Source organism: Sceloporus occidentalis, unplaced genomic scaffold, assembly GCF_023333645.1.
Source record: "Sceloporus occidentalis isolate IW3139 unplaced genomic scaffold, rSceOcc1.0.p SCAF_5, whole genome shotgun sequence".
NCBI lineage: Eukaryota > Metazoa > Chordata > Lepidosauria > Squamata > Phrynosomatidae > Sceloporus > Sceloporus occidentalis.
The window spans coordinates 11,794,533-11,808,629 of NW_028316985.1; the positions used below are offsets into that span (position 1 = coordinate 11,794,533).

General features: G+C 42.0%; 1 protein-coding gene across 7 annotated transcripts in view; it reads right to left on the reverse strand.

Annotated features, from left to right (window-relative positions):
• SOX5 (SRY-box transcription factor 5) overlaps positions 1–14,097 on the reverse strand; it is a 454,554-nt gene that overhangs the window by 44,995 nt on the left and 395,462 nt on the right. The window lies entirely within an intron of this gene.

A 14,097-nucleotide genomic window follows, 5' to 3' on the forward strand; every position in this document is an offset into this window, starting at 1 on the left:
AAATAGTGTATGTATGTGCATGTGTATGTGTGTGGAAACGAGAGGGGGGATTGCACTGTCAAAGAGTGTATCAGCACTGCAGAATTAAAGCAGTTTGAAACCACTTTAACTGCCATGACGCTGTCCTACAGAATCCTAGGATCTGTAGTTTGGTGAGATATTCAGCCTGGTCTGTCAGAGAACTCTGTCACCTTAATAAACTACAAATTCCAGGATTCTGTAGGCTAGCATCATGACAGTTAAAGTGGTGTCAAAGTGCTTTAATTTTGCAGTGTGGATACATCCAAAGGAGCAGGTGGGTAGGAGCATACGACTTGTTTAGAAGTTATTTTTCTTGGGATTGTACCTGCAAATATGCACAATTTGTACATATTATAGAATGAAGATTTTTCTGCTTCCTAATTCTGATTATTATTATTTTAAAACAAAACAGCATACAGAGCCTTGGTCTGATACGGAATGTTTCAATTACCCAGAATTCTACACAACATAAGATAGAAAAGTAGACAATTCTCAACTCCAAGGAGGGCAAAGTGGCATTTCTAATGGTACGCAATCATTATTCTCTGGATGTTAATCTGAACTATTGGAACCAGGCATTTTAAAAAAAGTTATTTTTGTTTTGATACTGAAAGTATCAAGTTATAATTAACTGGGGATTACAATTATAAATACAACTGTGTCCCCAGGTTACCAAGAAACCAGAAAAATACAAGCCGTGCGTATATTTCTTTCTTAAGTTGAAATCCCTGCAAGAAAAGTAAATACTTTTTTAAAGGGATGTTTTATTGCCTTCTCAATTAAAATACAGTTTGATCCAAGCTGTATTCATTATGGGCATGTATATAAAATGACAAGATCTGTCCCTCCCAACTTGTTAACATGAACATCTAGCTTAAGAAATGCTAGATAAGTCTTATTTACAGTTGTCAAACAGAATTCTATTTCTAGACTGGTCATGTAGCATGGGAAGCACTCCAGCAACCGTTTTCTCAACCGAATACCCTTCTCAAGTGTCTTTGCTAGATAATGGCAGTGCCAATGGTAGTGATGTTCTTGGTAATTTATATAGTGACCTGGAAATAACTTCATAGTGCCACCCTAAAAAACCCCTCAGTCCCTGCTCCCACAGAACTTGCAATCTAAATTTAACATGGAGAAAACAAGAGAGAGGGAAGACAAGGGGAGTCAGGAGTGAAAGTGAGGAAATTGCAATTTTGAGTTATTTCTTTTATTTTAACACTGGGATGATGATTAAGGGATTAAGCTGAAGGCTTCCAGGAAAAGATGAAGGTTTTGAGGTGGGATTTAAGCTTAATTTCTAATCAAGACAGAAAACTGAGTCAGAAGCACATTCGATGCCTCCTGCTGTGGACTAAGGATGAAGCAAAGCAGATGCCTACAGATTAGTCATCCAGCTGCCAATGCAAGTTGTTTGGCTCAAGTCTGAGCCTGAGGTTTCTGTATTCAGTCTGGAACCATCCCAGGAGGCCACAGGAAGCTACAAGCTGCAATGTCTATAAGATGTCAAAGCACCAGTAACCTGAGTAGGATGAGGCTCTCCCCCTTTGGGTTTCCAGAGGTCTCTATAGAGGAAATTCTGTTTTTGCAGCCTTGGAGTCTGGTCCTATGTTGGGGATGCATAAGATGCCCTAAATCCAGTATACCTCAAACTCGTGAGAGTGAGCACCAACCCAGCAGAAAACCCCCTGACCATTTGGTACCCAACAACCAGGCCTTACCAACTTCTGGAGCCCTGATCCATCTCCTGTGGAGACTGGTTAGGCAGTAGTGTAGCTGTTGTTTTCTCACCAAGGCTAGAATGTCATTATGCATTCTGGAGTTCCAACAAGATTTGAATTCTTGTGGGAAACAGGATAGCTTGTGAGACATGAGGCACCCTTATATAGGCTGTATTCTAGCCAATATAGAGCTGATCTGGCAACTGGGAGGAGTTTGTCCCATATTGCTGTACAGAAAACCTAGCAGGAGCCATTTATTCCAAATCCCTTTGCCATGCAGAGACACACAACTATGCCATTCCTTAAAGATATCCATCCAACCTCTATGGAAAGACATCCAAAGAAGGGGAGTCCAGCACCACACGAGGCAGTCTATTCCACTGCCAAACAGTTCTTACAATAAAGAAGTGCTTCCTAAAGGTGTAGGTGGAATCTCTTTCGTTGTAATTTGAATCCTTTGGATCATGTTCTAGTCCATGAACTGGGCACAATATTACAGATGAGTTCTGATCAAAGCAGAGTAGAGTGGGACTATTCCTTCCCTCAGTCTGGATACTATGCTCCTGCTGATGCAGGGGAGAATTGCACTGGCTTTTAATAGATTTTATTTTACCCAAACTTCAGAGTGAACAACAAAGTAAAGTGTGTATGTATGTCTATTGGGGGGAAGAGTTCTTTACTCATTATGGGTCAAGTAGAAGGGGCACCTCACTCCACCATTTCAATGTAAGGCACTCCCACTGACTAACTCCCTCCCTTTAGCTGAGGACTGATCCTGTGACCTTCTGTATGTTTTCTACCTTCACCTGTATTCCTTTTCCTAAAAGCACTTGTGTGTATTTGTGTGTGGATTTTATGCCTTCAAGTCATTTCTGACTTATGGAGACCCTAAGGCCTTATCATGAGGTTTTCTTGCCAAGATGTGTTCAGATGAGGTTTGCCATGGTTCTCCAGCACTTATAGAAACATATATCTCCCCTTTCCCAATCTGTGCTTGTGTACACCCACAACTCAAGGGATGTGGGGTCTTAGTGGTTAAGACACCAATTCTGATGATCAAAGATCAAAGGTTGGCAGTTCAAGGCTGCATGATGGAGTGAGCTCCTGTCACTAGTCCCAGCTTCTGCCAACCTAGGAGTTTGAAAGCATGCAAATGCAAGTAGATAGATAAGTTCCACTTCTCAGTGGGAAGATAACAGTGTTCAGTTCAGTCATGTTGGCCACATGACCGCCAGAGCAGTCCTCAGACAACACTGGCTCTTCAGCTTAGAAACGGAGTTGAGCACCACCCCCTATAGTCAGTTATGACCAGAGGTTTATGTCAAGATTGTAAGCCTGAGGGCAGGGAACCGTCTATTCTCCCCTCTGTTGTAAGCCGCCCGGATTCCCAGTGATTGGGCGGCATATAAATAAATCCTATTATTATTATTATTATTATTATTATTATTATTATTATTATTTACCTTTTTACAGCCACAGCTCACCACAACAGTATTCGTGTTTCTTGCATATGCTCCAACTGTCCTGACTAGGCAGAAACAGTCCTTATCTGTCATCCCACTTTTTCAGCTGTTTTTAAAATGTTCTGGTTCTCTTTTTGCCTCCCCCCTCCCCCCTTCATCTTTCATTTACTTCATTTGGTGCAAATTGATTCAAAGTGCAAAAGTAGTATGTGTTCAATCAACTGAGCAAGAGGGTAAGAGGAGAAGGGGAGGAGTGGAATCCTGCTCTTTCCAGCAAACTCAGGCAAAAGCAAACTGCTGCAACCTCTCCCCGCTTGTCTGTTCTTCCTCATTAATAACTTTTGCCATCTTACCCACACTCCAATGGTGTTTGGCCATACATGTATCAATCTGTGAAATGATGGAGGGCTTGTTTCTGTAATTTCATGCCGGCGTCTCCAGCCATACCCCCCATCCCCATCTTCAGGGAGTTCCCCTAATTTCACTGAAAGCCAGTCAGCGTCTCTCAGAATGTCTCAGACATTTCTGCCTGAAATATTTTCCCCAAATTCAACTCAGAAGTCGGCTGGAGAGGGTGGGAAGGGGGAAGAATTCAGTGGCAGTTTTCATTCTTTCAGCACTCAGCCCTGAAAGGGGATCACTTTACTCTGCCCAACCTGGGATGAAACAAGCAAGAGAGACGAGAGGAGACGGGAGCTTTGACAATCGAAAAATGGCAACCTAAAGTGAACACAGATGAGGCCCGTAGCTTCTGTTACTTAATCAAAAAGGCTGAAGCCGAGTCACCAGGGCCAGCGCAAAGTCATGTGTTAGAACAACAGCTGATCTGTATTAAAGAAGATTAACTCACAGTGCCACGGCGGAGGGCCCTGGATTATTTTATGTACTTCCCCTGCCATACAAGCCGTCAGCACAATTACTGCCCTCCGAAGTGAATGACTGATCTGTAACCACAGCTAAACAGCAGGCTGCTTAGGGGCCTGGCCTGCTTCATGAAGATGAATTTCCATACCATCAAAGCGCTTTTAATGGGCTCCCTGATCCCAACCACAAGGCCCTGCTTTGCAAGCATATAGAACTTGGGATGAAGGCTTCCTGTCCAAATGGATTTGGTTGGTTGTCACTTGACAATTCCCAGCTTGCACAAGGGAGGAGGTGCAAGGGGGAAGGGAGGTGGAGGAGAGATAGGTAGACTTGTCTCTGCTTTGGAGGATTAAAAAAAAAAGAGAGAGAGAGGAGTACAGATGCTTTCTGAATGCAACCAACTGCTGTATCCACAGCTGAATTCAATGCGCTTAACAAATAACGGCAATTTAGCTATGCTTGTGAGGAATAGCTTGAGTCACTTTGCATTAGCATCTGGCTGAGTGTTAAAGTCATTTCTACATGGGGAGCAGAGAAAAGGAATTTCTGCTCCGAGCATCCTTTCAAGAATGCTTAAATATTTGAATATAAATTCCTTTGTGCCTGTGATCACTTCGTCTTATATCTGACACTCCACTTTCTCCCCATGCGGTACCACTCTCCCTCCCCACACTTCCTTTCTGTAACACCAGCAACATTCATTCTTCCTTCCCCTCCCTGCTGCCCATTCCCCTCTCCTTCCCACCCCCGCAACCAAAGTTGCCTTTTATTCCCCTCAAACAGATCTTATACAGTGATAGACACCTATTACACCGAGCACTTTTTGTCTCCAGCAATGCTCTTTGAAAAGGCTTGAAATTGTTACTATTCCTATGTATTTTGCAGTTGGGGATTGTGAAAAAAAATACTTTATCTATGGGTTCCCATATGTGTGTGTATGTGCTCCATGCCTTCCAATGTTTCAAAGATGAAAATTGGGACATGTATGGCCAAACAATATCAAAGTGTGGTCAAGATGCCAAAAGCTATTAATGAAAACGAACAGACAAGCTAAGAGAGGCTGCAGCAGATTGGTTTTGCCTGAGGCTCCTGGGAAGGTGAGATGCCATCTTCTCCCCCTGCTGGGTTTATTACTCTTACACTTTGAACTCAGTTTGCACCAATGAAGGTAAACTCAAGAAAAAGGGGAGAAATGGGGGGAGAGTAACTGCAACTTTTCAAAAGCAGCTAAAAAGTGGGATGACAGAGGATTACTCAGGACTCTCCCTGTCAAATCAGGACAGTTGGAGGACATGATGTGCCTGAGCTTGCTGAGACCCTCAGAAAGTTGTGTGTGGTGTGTGTGCATGTGTACGGGGTGGTGGGGGTGGTGAGACAGTTTTCCCACTGAAATGGGCCACAAAAAGTTTATCAACCAATTTCTATAATAAGAGATGGCAAGAAATTATTTGTCAGTAGGGTAAACATGTAAAGCTTTCTTTCCACGGTGCAAGATATGTATAAGATGGAAGTGAAGCTTTTTTGGATGATCAGGGGTCATTGACAGGTGGGCCCACATAGGGAGAATCCAGTCCACTCAAGAGTTCTGTGAACACTTTGCAAACAAAATCATTCAGATTGACTTTGACTTAAATGGTATGGTTAATAGAGATCCATTGGATCCAGTGGAATTAAATTTGGCACTTTTTAATTTGTACAGTGCAAGGATGTGGACATGATTCTTAGAAAGTTGATGGCCTTTCCTGATTTATTAAAAAAAGCCAGGAGAATTCTGTCTAAATAGGAAGATGGAGCGGTTAATGCCTCATTAAATTAAAACAAGGTATAGTTGCATTGTGTCTAAAGGAAGCAGTTTTAAAATTACTGTTGAAAAAGCCATCCCTGGATTCCACTATATTGGATATTGGCCACTTTGCAACATTTCATTTTTGGGCAACATACTGGAACATGTGGTGGCCACTCAGCACCAGGGGTTTCTGGATTCTGGATCAAACTCACTTCAGTCTCATATCAGACCTGGCTATGGAATAGACAAATTCCTTTGGTCATATTTGTGGTTGATCTACAACGGGAACTGGATAGGGAAAATTTTTGCCTGTTAGTGTGGCAGGAGCAGGACACCATGGTATTCTTCTTGGCTATCTTGCTGGGATGGGACTTAGAGCCTGCTGTTCATGGAGGGGCAAACCCAGAAGTTAGTGGAGAGGGAGTCTTGTTCAGCTCACTGGCCCTGTGGGTCCTTCAGGGTTTGATGTTATCCCCCATACTATTTATCATATACATGAAACCTACTGGGAGACATTGTCTGGAGTTTGGGGTTCCAGTGCCATCAGTATGTCGATGAAACCCAGTTCTATTCCCCCGCCCCCCCACTTCAATTCATGAAAGCTGTCTTGGTTCTAAACTCATGCCTGTCACTAATAACGGACTGGATGAAGGTGAATAAATTGAAATGCACTTCAGAGAAGAGAGAGCTGCTCTTGGTCTGCAAACACAAATCATGGAATAGCAATTCAACCTGTGGTGGATGGGGTTACACTCCTCCCAAGAAAGCAGCTTGGCAGCCTGGAAGCCCAGGTTTTGATTATGCATTCAGATGGCTAAGGCTTGAGCATCAGCTGTGCCCTTTCCTTGAGATGTCTAATCTGGCCACAGTGACACATGTCTTAGTTACACCCTGTCTAGGGCAACTCATATATGGGACTGCCTTTGAAGAGTGCTCAGAAACGTCATCTGACCCAAAGAGCTGTAGCCAGATTGTTAGTCTGGGCTAGCTACAGGGAGCATACAACTCCCTTGTTCCAACAGAACTATTGGCTCCTAGTCTATTTCCAAGCACAATACAGAGGGCTGTTCATGTATACATTACTACATGTCTCAGGTTGAGATATCTGAATGACCATATTCCTGAAGGCCTGCCTGTGTTTTGAGATATTCTGGGGATGGTCTTCTCACTGTTCCATCACCTTCACAGGTACATCTGGTGAGAGCATGGGAGGGAATCTTCATGGTAGCTGTTCCCAGACTCTTGAATTCACTTCCTAGAGAGGTCAGAACTGGCAACTTTCTTGCTATTCTTTCATAAATGGGAACCGTAAGGGTAATGTCTCTTTAATCTTATGGAAGAACAGCAGGGATTCTTGAACACTGAGTGTTGCTTTTAGCAGCTCCTGCATATTTATTATAATACTGATTAGCAAACAGCAGTTAGTAAGAATTCTTTACATGCTTAGGGACACTATGTTTCCTTTCTTTCTTTTTTTATTTACAGTTTTACAGTTTCATAGTGATGACTTTTAGGGCTCAAAACAGGTCCTGGGGCCATGCCAGACACCTGGCTGTGCAATCTTATAAAACTTGAGTTGATCAAGAAGCTTGTTTCACTATAGGGAAATGGAAGTTCTTTAACCAATTGGAAATGAAAAGCTCTTAAGAACTTTAAAAAGCCTGGAGATGCAGTGCACAGTGTTCCTTTCCTAGTGCAGAGAAAATTACACTAATACATTGTTTCACTGAAGAAAATTTCTGTACATTGAGGACTGCTAGCATTAAGCCTATTGACTCTCAGTCACACAGTGGTGTGTGTGTGTGTGGGGGCTTCCCCCAGTCCTTTGAATTAAACATTTAATGATAGCCTGGAAAGCTCTTCAGATTAGTCATCTTCTAATTCTAGACAATATTATATGTCCTTTAATATTATGTGGGTTGGGCAACTGACTTTTATACCATATCTAAGTTATGGTTATTTTAAGCTAATGCACAATGGGAACCTAGGTTGCATTAGGTGTAGCATTCACATCAGTGGGTTTTTGCTGCTTGAGTTCAGAATCTTTGCCTCTGCACAGGATTTGATATGCTGAGGATTTCTTTATTTAAATTGTTCTTAAGCTGATTCTGAGGACTCTATTTTCACAAAGCCATGTACCAAACAGAGTAAGATTAGATAGAAAGATATGGGAACCACATCAGAGAAAAGTAGATTACTTTGAGAAAGTTGCTTTGACACATAAGCAATTTAGTCCCGTTACAAACGGGCCTAAAAGTGCGCGCTCCGCGTGTGCTAGGGTTAGAAAGGGGCATCCTTTCCAGATGCCCCTAATACTAGCACGCGCGGAGCGCGCACAAAATGTCAGCGGCCATTCCACACGGCCGCCACCATTACGACGTCATGACCGCGCTGCCTCTATACGGGACAGCGCGGACGTGACGTTGTCATGCCGCGCAAGGGCGCATAGTGCGCCCCTTCCCTGGCTGCAAAGGTGTGTTACAGACCACCCTCAAGCGGCCGTTCTCCCACCATCGCCATTAGCTGTGGCGGGAAGCTCCAGTGGCCAGACTGCAAGGCTTCCGGCCGCAGTGAAAAAGGAGCACTGAAACAGCGCTCCTTTTTGGCCCCCGGAAGTGGCGCCGTGAGGCACGAGGCGCACACTCGCGGCATCACTTCCGCCGTGCCACGTCTGGATGCATAGCGTACACAACATAAATATGGTAGCGCCCATGTGGATGGGCGCTGCCATTTAGGACGCGCTCTGCGTGTGTTGGGAACGGGGCCGGTTAGGAAGGGGCAACCCTTCCTAACCCTAGCATGCCCCTTCCTAACCCTAGGATGCACGGAGTCTGTAACCTGCCAAAAGGAGCTCCGAAATGGAGCTCCTTTTGCCGTTTGCATCGCTGGGCGAGGCCTTCAGATGGCTGCGCCCAGCGATGCAGGTAAGAAAAATAGCATTCTAGATTATATGCGAATGTAATTACATGAAGGGTCCTGGAATAGTTCCTGTATATAATACGGGGTCTGACTGTACTGTGCTACATGAGAACTATTTTAAATGTGAGTTGAGTGAGTGTGGCTTTTATTTTGAGTTTTTGGGCAAGGCCTCTCAATGGTATTTGGTTAGCCACTGTGAGAAACAGGACTCTGGACCTCAGAACTTAAAATGTTAATATATAATAAGACCCAGTTGTAGTTGCTGCTGGTGTTCCTTTGTGTCTTAAGTTATTTGTGATATATGGTGACCATGAGGCAAATGTGTGAATATAATATATAGGCAAAATTTGTTCAGAGCAGATTTTGCCTTCGTATTCCTCTGAGGCTGGGAGAGTCTAAGTCTGAGTGGTTTCCATGGTTGAGCTTGGGATCTGGAGCCTAGTCTCTCAGAGTCCTAGGCCAACAATCAAACCATTAGACCATGCTGCTTACTCATTCTGATAACCCAACAGGTCACACTATTTGTTACTATTACTATAGTCTAGAAAGGCAACTCACTAAGTTACTTACTATTAACAGTTTACCATTTCTGGCATTATTACACCATTGGACAATATAGGGAAATGTTCTCTGGTTCCCCCCGGTGTCCAATTCAGACATTATGCCTTTGGAATTATGACAAAAATGCAAAGGTTATTAAGGGCAAGCCTTTTGGCTGGATCACAAGGTAGCTATTCCTGATTAGTCTTTTTCTTCCTCCTCCCATTGCTCAGACTGAGTCGGAACATATACATCCATAGTGAATTACAGACCATCTCTTTTTGTTACACTGAAAACAGTGAATTACAGTAATTCACTGAAAAATAGTGAGTTAAGAGTCATGGCTGTTATAGGCAAAAAAAAAAAAAAAAATAGAACTCAAATCTAGCTCATTGCTGCAAAACATCAAAGTAGAAAAATAAGTAGCTCCTTTAGCTTGGTTCTAAATCCAATTCCACCCCAGGATTTTTTTGTTAAGCAAGATCACTCCAGGTAGCAGTTGGCAGGATGAACCAGAGAGAATCTATCCCAGCACACAAAGTTTTGGCTGCCTGATGGGTTTGTTTGTACATGTGGAATGGGATGGGAGCATTCTTGTAGTCTCCACTTTGGAGAAAAATATCTGGAATGAGCCTTGAAACTTCTCCAAAGGCAGACAGACAGTTGATAGGCAATAGACTGAAAGATGATAGATAATTAAGGAATATACCCAAAAAGGAGTGGGTACATGATGGGGATAGTTCAATGAACTTCCACAAGTTCACTGATTCTGCTCAATAAAGCTGATGGATGCCTAAATGATGCTCACATCAAATTGATGCCCATTCTCCAATGCCATCTAACCATTCCCTCTCCCATTTATTCAATTTAAGATGCACTTCAAACAGAGAACAATGAAACAGAAACCACATAGCATGTATGAGCCTCAAGTCTCAACTTTAGACTCATGTTACAGATATGGTATTTTATTATAAGTGTGCATATAGGATTTTCCCCCCTTCCCAGCTGACAGACCTCCATTTCCAATGTTCAGAAAGTGGCGGGGAAAGGCAGCAGTAAGTCTATTCACACACTCAGCAAGGGGCAGGAAAAGCCAGTACTGTGAAAATGCAGCAAGGGAGTCACAGGGAGGAAATACAGAAAATCAACGGCTTCCAATATGCTGTCCCTTCATACAGAAGAATTATCTTTGTTGGAATTTAATTAACTGTTTCAGGCCTGGGTTCAAAAATTTTCTCCACCATGAGAATGAGTGGCTATTTCCTACACCATTTTTCATTTTTCATTTTGTTGAACTGTTGAAAATGTTCAGATTCAGAGAGCAAACTGCCTTCCAGTTCATATTTAGGTTCAGGAAGTGCAAACTGGGTGAATTCATATTGAAATGTGAACTGAATGATCCCTCACCCATCTCTAGAAGCCACTGATAGGCTTATCCTTCAAGAATTTGTCTAATCTCCTTTGAAAACCTATTTAAGCTAGTAGCCATCCTGCGGTAGCAAATTCCATAAATACATCTGTCTTGATTCAATGGTGTCTCCCCCTTTTCTCCCCCTCCCCAGCTGAGTCATCTAACATGACTTGGAAGAGAAAACCTGCAATGGTTACAGGACATGTGTGATAGCTTCATGAAGCTCCATCACTGGAAGCTTAGCTTCGATATCAGTAAAAGCTTTGGCTCCTGGAGAAACCTCAATATGATTTTCAAATCCAGCTCATCTCCCCTACACATGTAAGCATTTCTGAAAAAGCAGGATTTTCCACTTGGACCCAGATATTTCAAGGATCACCCTGGCATAATATATATTGACAGCTTGAAATGGAGAATTAAACTTCTTGTTATGCCTCCTCTTCCCTCTTCCAAAAGGGCTTAATGGGGCTTTATTCCTTACCATCTTTAAGTCCCAGGGTGGACTTTTTTTTTTTAAAAAAAGGAAGAAGCTGTCACAGCTGAATACTGTAGAAGAAAGATCACAGGCTCATAGAGGTAGAAGGGATTGCAAGAGCGATATGGTCCAGTCTGGTTGTGCAGGAATGTACAACTACAGTTCTCATGAGAGGTGGACATTCATCTTCTGTGAAAGGTCTTGAAAGGAGTATGGTCCACCACCCTCCAAATCCTACTGTCAAACAGCACTCAAAATTAAACTCTTTCTAATGTTTAGGTGAGATATCTTTTCTTGTAATTTGAATCCATTGGCTCAGATTCTAGACTCTGGAGCAGCAGAAAATAAGCTTCTACATGACATCCATCTATATATTTAAAGATCGCTATTGTAACACCTCTCAATATTCTCTTTTCCAAGCTAAGCATACCCAGCACTTTAAGCCACTCCTAATAGGTTCTGGTTTCCAGACAATCCAGATTAATAAAGGGAGTCCAAATATCAATTGTAAAACTCCATATCGGCAGTTCAAGCACCTCCTTCTGTTATTTTTCTTCTGACCTTGCTCCAATGCACTTGGAGTAGCCTGTATGGGTTTTTCATCACAACTGGTTGGTGGCTTTCAAGTCAGTGATGCAGTGAATCAGATCTGGGGCTTATCCTAGATTTTAAAGTAATTGTGTTGCCACCTTGGATAGCTCCTTTAAAATGTGGAAGAAATCCCACAGTGAATTCAGCACACCCCTAAAACAGAAGCCAGCATCTGCCATCAGACAGGTAAAGATATGAGTGGGCAAGAAACAGCCAACTAGACCAAAGTAATCTAGTAGAGGGAAGAAACATAGTCTTTATTTTTGTTCAAAAATTATTAAGAGACCAAGCTAGATATAGTATTGATTGCATAGTGGCCATTAGCACAACTCATTTTTAAAATTTAAGAAGCAGCTACAGAAGAGAGCAGAGAAAGTTAATCAGGTTTGGGACTGCAACACAGGTTTGGGACTTTCCTCCCAGTGCCACATTCCTGATGAATATTGCCCATCTAAAGCTACAATTGACTCTGGGAAAGAAGTCAATGAAAGTCAACTTTCCCTATCTTGGGGAAAATATTCACTCAAGAGGGACTCAGAATAAGGGTATGGGGGAAAGGCTTCCCTCACCCATCCAGATCCTATTGTTAGTCCCAACTAGTTTGGATCCACTTAATTAATGGGATTGTCCTATGTGTTGACTTACCACTCAACAACTGATTCAGTGGCTCTACTTTAAGGGTGTCTAAACAAGAGGATTCCAGCCAATTTCTTGCTTGTTGCTGTCCTGCCTTAAACTCTCCAGTTTGGCTTTCAGTTGCTATTTATTTATTTTTTTTAAAATCAGGCAACTGGGTTGGATTCTTCTTCAGGTGCATACATTGGACTGGTGGAAGCAGACTCCATCTACCCCCCCCCACCCCATCGACCACCCCCACCCCAATAGCTCCCATTTAAACATCTTGGTACACATTCTCCAGTCCAAAATCTTTACCAGGTTTCAGGATACCTACTCTATAACAAGGTTAATTCATTTTTCTTCTTCTACTACATCCTGTTTTCTCTCCCCCCCTCAATTTATATACTAATATTATGTAGATCCCAATCAAGACATCAAAAATCTTTATATTTGAATTTTAAGCCACTTATTTATGTATTTCATCAATATCCTGTCTTTCTCTCAATACTTGCACTGAAGTTGTTCCTAATAAATAAATTCTTCCTTATAAAGAATTCCTAATAAAAAATTAAACAAATGTTGCATCACACTTGAAATAAATGTAGAGCAATAAAAAAGTGCAACACCAAGCCAATAACAACCTCTTTCTCACAACCAATAAATTCTCCAAAATCTGCCTGAATAAAACAGTTTTTGCTGGCAAAATATAACCCTTTGCATACTCAAGGAGTTCCTTTACTGTGGTAGAAACTACTACCAGGTTTGAGGAATATTCCCATCCCATTTTGCTTGTAAAGGGATGGGCGCTAACACTCATGTATGCTATTAGATGGAATGATTTAGTCAAGCTCATGGCATGAAATGGAAAGAAAACCGATGCTTTTGTTCAATGTCTAACATTTAAAATATATTTTTCTTCTCGTGGCAACATTCATAGAGATTGGATAATTGCAATATTCACAAATACAGTCACCCTTTGTATCCACAAATTCTGCATCCATTCATGACTTGAAAATATATTTTTTAAATTCTAAAAAGCAAAACCTTGATTTTGCCATTTTATACAACTGACTCTCTATATCAGTGGGGATTTGGTTCCTGCCCACACCCCCACCCCAGATACAAAATATCATGAAATCTCAAGTACATATATGTCTATGGACAGTGACGTACACATGTCCATGTTAGTGCAATTGCGTGTACAAACTGCCACTGATTTATATGGGGTGGGGCTAGCTACAGGCAGTGAAAACCATGAACAGCTAGCTTGCTGATATGGAAGGCCAACTGCACAGGGACACTATTTTACTATGCCATTATATATAACAAGACTTGTGAATCCACAGATTTTGGTATCCATGGAATGTCCTGGAACCAAATTCTAGCAGATCCCAAGGACCACTGTATTATGTTCACAAGTGTACTCTTCTCATCCTTTCAACCCTGAATGCTTCTGAAATATCCAGAGATGGTTTATATTAGTCACACTACCCATCTGTTAAGCAGCTATCTGTTCAGTAACATCTGAGAAATAGTGTTGATATCCAGCATGATAAAGTCAATATCTGCCATAGATGCATTACTGATAATTTAATGGAATCTGGTGCAAATATATGAGCCATTTACACATACAGTATTACTTTTTTACGGTACCGATCTAAGTGGATGTTAGTGCACAGTTAATATTG